We start from the raw sequence: 7,968 nt of genomic DNA, 5'->3' as shown, positions 1-7,968 counted from the left end.
TGTGATCAAAGACTTTTTATGATTATTGCTGAAAAGCTGGACTTGGTTTCAGTTAATGCTGAAAAGCAGTTTTTTGTTTGATATATGCTGGAAAATGATTTCTGTTTTATTTTAATAAAATCTGACTCACTTGGATCGTGGAAACCAGCTCCGCTTCCTGCTTTATCTGCCCAACAATTAACCTTTGTTACACTGGTGCTGAAATCCAGGATAAGGAGGAAGGGTACGCTGCTATGGAGTAATCTTTGCCGCTGGAGGAAGTGTTCCGATCCCTCACCAACATCCACCAGGCTCAACACCAGGCCCTCATGGATCTGCGGGCGGAGCAGCAACAGCACTTCGAGGTGCTCCTTCGAGACCAAGAAGATGACCGATGGGTGTTGCGGAGCTTGGTTACGCTGTGACCCCAGCAGCAGCGAACCCCCACGTGATGCTGGCAAAGATGGGGGCACAAGATGACCCAGAGGCCTTTCTGGAGCTCTTCGAGCACACGGCCCAAGCTCTGGAATGGCCGTGGGCGCAATGGGCAGTCCACCTCCTACCGCTGCTGACTGGGAGGCCCATCTCGTGGCCCAACAATTCCCTGTTGACAACCTCCTTAGGTACCCCGAGCTCAAGAAAGCCATCCTGCAGTGGGTCAGCCGCAGTCCCAAAGAGCATCGCCAGCAGTTCGGATCCCTGACGCTGAGCGAAGTCAGCTGCCCGTTTGCCTTCACTCAACAGCTCCGTGACGCCTGCCGGCGGTAGGTGCTGGCTGAGGAGCCCAGCGATGAAGCAGTGCCGTTGGCGGAGGACCATTTAGCGGCATACCTGGAGGCCAATGCTCCCCGCTCTCTCTCTCTCTCTGTGGACCCTCTCCCTCCCCTTCCTCCACCCCTTTCTTTCTGACCTATTCCGTTTACCCCGGAAATGGTGGAACAATCCCCTGAGACCGGTGACCCGGTGTACTAACACTCCTGTCTCTCTCTCCCCCGGCTCTACCCATTCTTCCTCTCAGGTGGGGGAAGCTGCCGCCACTGGTGTGGACGTGAGATTTGGGCCGGTCTGTTGGAGTTACGGGGAGCCGGGACACATCCACAAACAGTGCCTGGTGATGGAGGTGGGGATGTTGATCCCGGTCCCCGAGGTACATACCAAGCCTTGGTGGTCATATGTTAATATTAGGTCAAGTCAAATGTGTGTTGGCTCCTTTAAGAGTTTGCTGCATACTGATGATGTCATCAATGTTAGACCAGCTTCAGTCAGTTGTTATGGGAAGGTATCAGGCTCTCATGCAGCTCTTCTCATCCTAATTCTTCTGCTACATTTCATGTCTTTTAGAGGTATCGTTGGTATGTAAATTCATGTTAACAAGTTATTTAACTATATTTGATAGTATTTTGTGTTCAGTGTAAGATTTCATTTGAGTCTAAAACTATCTTTCAGTCCTATTAGCACGCCCTAACTATTTCATGTTCCAGACACGTTATCTATGATGTAATCCCCTGTCATTAATCATTTATCTGATGCAATCTGATTTGATTTATTTACTATATGATTGAAAGCGCTAACGTTTCAGATGTCTGTTTATTTCACATATATATGTATGCTGATCATACATGTGGTATTATTTTATGTGCACTCATATTTATGAGATACTTTCTTTCTTCAAAGCATTTAGATTCATACATTTGTAACTTGTATCATATTCCTTTTTTCAGTTTTACCCTACTTCCAGTCATCCATTAAACAAAGTGAACTGGGTATGTGCTTCAGCGTGGTGATTGGTAAAGAAGTTATCTGTCTATCAACTTAAGCAAGGCACAATGGGGTGGCAGAACAATCCATTCATCAATTCTTGGTTCAAAATGGGCATTGAATACAAATAATCGGGTGAAGGTGAGGTGTGTGCACGGGGATATTTAAGATTATCCTGCAGTGACCGTCACTATTCTATTTCGACGTCAAAAGAATAACATTGAGGCTGTGGTTAGTTCCCGCCTCACCCATCAACTAATTTTAGGTACTAATTGGCCGGCTTTTCCTGACTTGTTAAAGGGGTTGTGTGTGGATGGGTCATGTAATACAGTGGGACAGTGTGGTGTGTGCAATGCACCGGGCCCATCTACGTCATCTCTGCGTCAGGATGACGTAAGGGAGGGGGAAGCCTTGGCATCGCTTTGTGTTGGTTCTGGTAGACTACACAACACAATACCTGGAAACAGTGCCTCTTTGCAACATCTCAGCATGTAGTGTTGCTGAGGCACTCTTCAGAATAATCTCCTGAGTGGGGATTCCAAAAGAAATCCTCACTGATCAGGGCACTACTTTCATGTCATGTACACGACACAAGCTGTACGATTTATTGGGTATCAAATCGATTTGGACAAGCGTGTACCATCCTCAAACAGATGGCTTGGTCGAACGTTTTAATTAGACCTTTAAAAATATGATTCGTAAGTTTGTGCACGAAGATGCTCGGAATTGGGATAAGTGGCTCGAACCCATGTTATCTGCAGTACGAGAGGTCCCACAAGCCTCCACTGGGTTTTTCCCATTTGAATTGTTATATGGGCGTGAGCCCCGTGGCATGTTAGACGTCATGAAGGAAAATTGGGAGGAGGGACCTTCACAAAGCAAAAATAAAATTCAATACGTTCTTGACCTGAGAGCAAAACTCCACACACTGGGGCGTCTATCATAGGAGAATTTACTACAGGTGCAAGAACGTCAGTCCCGGCTGTATACTGGGGAGCTCGGCTATGGGAGTTTGCACAGGGAGATAAAGTACTTGTATTACTACCCACATCGAGCCCAAAATTACTCGTGAAGTGGCAAGGGCCCTTTGAGGTCACATGGTGAGTTGGGGAAGTCGACTATGAGTTAGTGCATATGGATAGGTCTCATCACATTTACCACCTCAACCTACTAAAACCATGGAGAGAGGCAGTCCCCGTATCCTTGGTGATGGTAGTTCCAGAGAGGGAGCTCAGTCTGGAGGTGAGTCTAAAAGCCAATCAGTTCACTCCAGTCCCTTGTGGAGACCACCTCTCGCCGTCACAATGTACAGAGGTTGCCAGATTGCAAAAAAGTTTCTCTGACGTGTTCTCGCCTCTCCCCGGCTGCACTAATCTCATAGAACACCACATTGAGACAACCCCAGGGGTAGTGGTATGTAGTCGGCCCTAACGCTTACCTGAACACAAGAAACAGGTAGTACGGGAAGAATTAAAGGCCATGCTTGATATGGGAGTAATAGAATAATCCCACAGTTATTGGGCCAGCCCGGTGGTTCTGGTGCCTAAGAGCGATGGCTTGGTCAGATTCTGTGTAGATTATAGAAAAGTCAATGCAGTGTCGTATTGAATGCATATCCAATGCCTCATATTGACAAACTGCTCAATCGGTTGGGTGCAGTCCTCTTTTACTCGACAATGGAGTTAACAAAGGGCTATTGGCAAATCCCCTTAATTCCGATGTCCCATGAGAAAACGGCCTTCTCCACACCATTTGGATTACACCAATTTGTGACCCTTCCATTCGGTTTGTCTGGGGCTCCGGCTACGTTTCAGCATCTTATGGACAGAGTCCTCAAACTGCACGCTGCGTATGCCGCTGCTTATTTGGATGAAATTATTATTTACAGTTATGATTGGCAGTGGCACATGCAGCATCAGGGGCGGTTCTGAGGTCACTGCGATCAGTGGGGCTCACAGCAAACCCGAAGAAGTGCGCAATTGGATGGGTGGAGGTACGATATATGGGGTTCCACTTGGGGCACGGGCAGGTGTGACCCCAAATTGATAAAACCGCAGCGATTGTGATCTGCCTGAGACCTAAGACTAAAAAAGGAGATGAGACATTTCTTGTGGCTGGCTGGCTATTATCGAAGGTTTGTGCCTAATTATTCGGATGTCACCAGCCCGCTGACTGATCTCACCAAAAAGGGAGCTCCAGACTCAATCCAGTGGACAGAGCTGTGCCAACAGGCTTTCACACAGGTAAAAGCAGCACTTTATGGCGGGCCACTTCTGCACTCCCCTGATTTCTCTCTCCTTTTTGTTTTTTAGACAGACACACCGGACAGGACTAATTACCGTTTCTATGTTCACAGTGAGAGTCGTGGGAGAAAAAAGACAGCCCAGTCCACAGAAAGAGAGAGAGAAGAGTGACACACCAGAGACTGTGTATTTGTGATCAGAGACTTTTTATGATTATTGCAGAAAAGCTTGACTTGGTTTCAATTAATGCTGAAAAGCAGTCTTTTGTTTGATATATACTGGAAAGTGATTTCTGTTTTATTTTAATAAAATCTGACTCACCTGGATCGTGGAAACCAGCTCCTGCTTCCTCCTGTATCTGCCAGACAACGAACCTTTGTTACAGTTATATAATATAAACTATTATCTGTTTGACCCTTTCAACAGCATGATTGAAATTTCATTAAAGTTCTTAAGGCCACGTCCACACTTATCGGTTTAAGTTTGAAAACTCCATTTTCAGTGCCATCCCTGTGTGGATGAGAGCCATTAACTTAGCGAAATTAATGCTTTTTTAAATGTACATGAATAAGTGTTGACGTGGCCTTAAGTGTTTGTTTTTTATGAACAAAAACAATAACAGAATGGAGAGACAAAAACAAAGAGAGAGAGAAGAGAGGGAAAAAGAACAATAGCAAAAAGTGAATGTGGTCTAGCGAAATAAGCGTTATAAGCTAACACACTCCATTTCAATTAATACAAGTAAACACAGCATAGTTGTAGTCATAGGCTTATTATGATGTCAGGAGGAGTATTCAGTTCTCTAAGTATTAAAAAAAAATGGGGACCACATATCATGTATTGATACAGTTAATTTTTCCAGTGCATGGATACAAAGTAGTCAGTGATTTATTGAAGTTGAATTTTTGTTCTCTCTTTATAATTGAGTAAAATGTGTTTTTTTTTTTTTTTTTTTTTTTTGGCAACAGTCAATGAGATTAAACATTTCGAAACATCTCAATTCATTCTTATTAATGTAGACACGTCTCCAAGTAACACAATTATGGGACACACTAGGATGCTGCCAAGAATCTCTGACAGCCTACTCATGACCTCCAACCTAAAGTTTTTCATATATGGACAAAGACAAAGCGCATGAAAACAATCATAAGTAGGGGTTGGACAATGACTGACAGATACTGAAAACAATTATTGCACTCCTGTTTTTTGTAACATGGGTAATGTTTTTTTGTTTGTTTTTTTTTTCCTGAGACATTTTGGTCTTCCAGTTTAAAAACAAATGTATATGCGTACACTTTGAGTTGTGATTGGTAGTTGAGTACGCTAATATATGTCATTCGATTAGGAGCATTTCTCCACATTATTCATGAGAAGAAACACTTCCATCCAATCTCAGCGCTGCCTCATGGATGAGCTCGCATTACAGCAGAGAATTCAAAATCACACACGGATGTGACAGTGGTTCCTGGCCCAGATATGAGAGCAGACTTTTACACTAAACACCGTGGTGAGATCGGAATCACTCGTCAGAATGGACCGCTAATCGGTCGATAATCGTACCGGAGCGAGCATGGTTGCTGGCCGAAGTTCTGTTGCTCGCTTCAAACATGAAGCAGCACAGAGACGCACATATTCCATTTACATTTTACATGTCATTTAGCTGACACTTTTATCCAAAGCGTCTTACAAATAAGGAACATAGCAAGCAATTTGTCATACAAAGTTCAACAACATCTACAGTGTTGTACTGCCAAGCTCTCAAGGTGGCTGGAGTAGTACAGGTGTTAGTGCAGAAAAAAAGAGACAAAGGATTTATTTTTGTACATTAAGTGAAGGTTAAGTGCAGTAGTAATTGCATTTAGTGTGGGTCAAGGAACAGCTGGTTCTTGAATGTTGAGAAGGCAACAGCAGATCGTGTGGAGGTTGGAAGTTCATTTCAACACAGTGGAACAGAGAAATTGAACGATCATGAAATAGATTGTGAGCCTCTTTGTAATGGGATCACCAGGTGCCGCTCGTTCATAGATCGCAGAGAGCAAGTTGGAGCATAGACCTGAAGAAGTGAATTGAAGTAAAAGGGTGCAGTTCCATTGGCTGTCCTGAAGGCCAGAGTCAAAGCCTTGAATTTGATGTGGGTAGCTACAGGTAGCCAGTGGAGTGAAATGAAGAGTGGATATTCCATTGAGTTATCCTGTCCATGATCAGAGGTACGGAGAAGACGCAATGGCTTGTTTAAAACCAGGAGACAATGATGAAAACCGAAATATAAACATCTTTGTTTTGGCTTACTTTATACGGTGTAAAAGTTATTGGGTAATTAGGTTCTACAGGGTTTACCGGCACTCAGTTGTCCAGACAGCAAAGTTCAAATACTTGATAAATTTACACAGACAAGGTTAGTATAAGTGATCATACTAGAGTACGTGTGTACCTGTGGAAACAAACGTATTATGTATCGCGGCTGTACCTTTAAAATAGTGTGTATTTAATAGTTTGTGTATCGGGCCCGTTAACTTTAATTACTGCATGTTCCTTCCTGAACACGATTTTTTGAAAAAGAGGTATGAGTCAAAATTATTTGCTGTGGCAGTCACCATTATACCACAAATACTGTCAATAGAGTTCACTTGTATTAACCTGAAACATTCATGGTAAGAATACAAGGGCTCTAAGCAGTCTTGGTTTTGGCGTCAGTGCCCGCTTTCAATTCATTCTCAATAGTTTGAATAAAACATTTGAATCTCTGATTTGCAAACTGTTCTATCATCTTCACACTTTACACATTCATACTTTTCATACCCATGATTGATATACAGCAAAGTGCCCCTAAACGTTTTTGCTTGTTTCCCATCACATTTTGATGTTCAGCCATCTCCATCGTGAGTGATACTGAGTGAATTGTTTAGCTTGACCCCCTCCCATTTTGTGGTAATCTAATGTTTCATTTACCGAACCTAATACAAAATAAAATAGATCATAATAACAAATGTGACTCATCAAAATCAAAGTCAGAAATGCTGTTTTTCTTTTTAAGTGTTAAAAATATAATATAGTGTGAGTCATTTGTATTGAATAATCTTACCTTTTGTTTTGTGTTCAAGGGTTAGGGTTAGGTTCAAGTTCTTAATAAAAACAGAAAATAATCAAATGAGATGAAATACTTTAGTATTTCACTGGATTATTGAAAAAATGTAATTACCACATACATGGTTATTTAATATATAGATTGTTTCATTTTGGTAACAGAGTTGCACATTCTCACCTTTTTCATCATTCTAATGGATGATAGGAAATATTTAAATAATCCCCAGCAATGTTTTGAAAAACACTGACAATACAGCACACATTACAGATATCAGTTTGTTTCTTGAGTTCAGGATCTTTTTATTTGTATTTACTTGTAAGTAAAAATTTTACTCTTTTAGTGTCTGTATTCAACAAAGAATATATATATATATATATATATATAAAAAAATACATAATGCTAAATGCTGAATGATATACAAAACTGAGACTGAATACATTAGACATGAGAAGCATGAAGAGAGTGACAGAGATACAAAACTACAACTCTCTTTGTTCATTAAATGGCAGACTGAATAACATGTAATTGAGTAACATGTTTACTGTAAATGCTGATCATAAGTTTGAGTCAGTGCCAGTAAATCATCTTTTCTGTTGTTGTTTGCAGTTAGATATGATGCAGCTGCGTTATAAAGTAGATTAGCTCAATTTGGCGATTTGTTTAGTAATCTGTAACAGTGCATGTATGGAATGCAAAAACTGCTAGTGCAATGAACCAAATAGAGCACAGAAAATATTGCTAAATGAAACTGATGTTTTAAAGACAACACTAAAAAGTGAACATTTTTAAAAGAAAACCGTAAATGTCTAGCTACTGTAACTGTCTATACGCTATAGAACATGATTTGTGAAAGATCCTATGTCTTAAAAGAGAGAACTCCAATATCAAAGACTGTCTGTAGTC

The 7,968-nt window shown here is 41.6% G+C and overlaps 1 long non-coding RNA gene across 1 annotated transcript; it reads left to right on the top strand.

The window, feature by feature from the left end:
• Positions 1 to 1,235: 1,235 nt before the first annotated feature.
• Positions 1,236 to 4,844, top strand: LOC127446859 (uncharacterized). The gene is made up of 3 exons (XR_007898255.1): positions 1,236 to 1,331; positions 1,701 to 3,980; positions 4,094 to 4,844. It is a non-coding gene; the product is annotated as an uncharacterized LOC127446859 (long non-coding RNA).
• Positions 4,845 to 7,968: the final 3,124 nt, after the last annotated feature.

Source organism: Myxocyprinus asiaticus, chromosome 10, assembly GCF_019703515.2.
Source record: "Myxocyprinus asiaticus isolate MX2 ecotype Aquarium Trade chromosome 10, UBuf_Myxa_2, whole genome shotgun sequence".
In the NCBI taxonomy this organism is placed as follows: domain Eukaryota; kingdom Metazoa; phylum Chordata; class Actinopteri; order Cypriniformes; family Catostomidae; genus Myxocyprinus; species Myxocyprinus asiaticus.
The sequence above is the reverse complement of the archived record's forward strand: the minus strand, read 5'-3'. Positions and strand labels throughout refer to the sequence as shown.